Source organism: Myxine glutinosa, unplaced genomic scaffold, assembly GCF_964187855.1.
Source record: "Myxine glutinosa unplaced genomic scaffold, kmMyxGlut1.1 SCAFFOLD_1390, whole genome shotgun sequence".
Classification (NCBI taxonomy): Eukaryota; Metazoa; Chordata; class Myxini; order Myxiniformes; family Myxinidae; genus Myxine; species Myxine glutinosa.
The window spans coordinates 103,380-105,291 of NW_027617485.1; positions in this window are offsets into that span (position 1 = coordinate 103,380).

The window sequence follows — 1,912 nt, forward strand, 5'->3', positions numbered from 1 at the left end:
ACAAGTGCGAAAAGTTGTTTTTCCACACTAATACAAGTGCAAAAGTGGTTTCCTGCACCAACACAAGTGCGAAAAGTGGTTTTTCAACACTAACACAAGTGCGAAAAGTGGTTTTTCAACACTAACACAAGTGCGAAAAGTGGTTTTTCAACACTAACACAAGTGCGAAAAGTAATTTTTCCACACTAATACAAGTGCAAAAGTGGTTTCCTGCACCAACACAAGTGCGAAAAGTGGTTTTTCAACACTAACACAAGTGCGAAAAGTGGTTTTTCAACACTATCACAAGTGCAAAAAGTGTTTTTTCCACACTAATACAAGTGCAAAAGTGGTTTCCTGCACCAACACAAGTGTAAAAAGTTGTTTTTCAACACCAACACAACTGTGAAAAGTGGTTTTTTAACACTAACACAAGTGCGAAAAGTGGTTTTTCAACACTAACACAAGTGCGAAAAGTGGTTTTTCCACACTAATACAAGTACAAATGTGGTTTCCTGCACCAAGACAAGTGCGAAAAGTGGTTTTTCAACACTAACACAAGTGCGAAAAGTGGTTTTTCAACGCTAACACAAGTGCGAAAAGTGGTTTTTCCACACTAATACAAGTGCAAAAGTGGTTTCCTGCACCAACACAAGTGCGAAAAGTGGTTTTTCAACACCAACACAAGTGCGAAAAGTGGTTTTTCCACACTAATACAAGTGCAAAAGTGGTTTCCTGCACCAACACAAGTGCGAAAAGTGGTTTTTCAACACTAACACAAGTGCGAAAAGTGGTTTTTCCACACTAATACAAGTGCAAAAGTGGTTTCCTGCACCAACACAAGTGCGAAAAGTGGTTTTTCAACACTAACACAAGTGCGAAAAGTGGTTTTTCAACACTAACACAAGTGCGAAAAGTGGTTTTTCAACACTAACACAAGTGCGAAAAGTAATTTTTCCACACGAATACAAGTGCAAAAGTGGTTTCCTGCACCAACACAAGTGCGAAAAGTGTTTTTCCAACACTAACACAAGTGCGAAAAGTGGTTTTACCACACTAATACAAGTGCAAAAGTGGTTTCCTGCACCAACACAAGTGCGAAAAGTGGTTTTTCAACACTAACACAAGTGTGAAAAGTGGTTTTTCAACACTAACACAAGTGCAAAAAGTGTTTTTTCCACACTAATACAAGTGCAAAAGTGGTTTCCTGCACCAACACAAGTGCGAAAAGTGGTTTTTCAACACTAACACAAGTGTGAAAAGTGGTTTTTCAACACTATCACAAGTGCAAAAAGTGTTTTTTCCACACTAATACAAGTGCAAAAGTGGTTTCCTGCACCAACACAAGTGCGAAAAGTGGTTTTTCAACACTAACACAAGTGCGAAAAGTGGTTTTTCAACACTAACACAAGTGCGAAAAGTGGTTTTTCAACACTAACACAAGTGCGAAAAGTGGTTTTTCCACACTAATACAAGTGCAAAAGTGGTTTCCTGCACCAACACAAGTGCGAAAAGTGGTGTTTCAACACTAACACAAGTGCGAAAAGTGTTTTTTCCACACTAATACAAGTGCAAAAGTGGTTTCCTGCACCAACACAAGTGTGAAAAGTGGTTTTTCAACACTAACACAAGTGCGAAAAGTGGTTTTTCAACACTTACACAAGTGCGAAAAGTGGTTTTTCAACACTAACACAAGTGCGAAAAGTAATTTTTCCACACTAATACAAGTGCAAAAGTGGTTTCCTGCACCAACACAAGTGCGAAAAGTGGTTTTTCAACACTAACACAAGCGCGAAAAGTGGTTTTTCAACACTATCACAAGTGCAAAAAGTGTTTTTTCCACACTAATACAAATGCAAAAGTGGTTTCCTGCACCAACACAAGTGCGAAAAGTGGTTTTTCAACACTAACACAAGTGCGAAAAGTGGTTTTT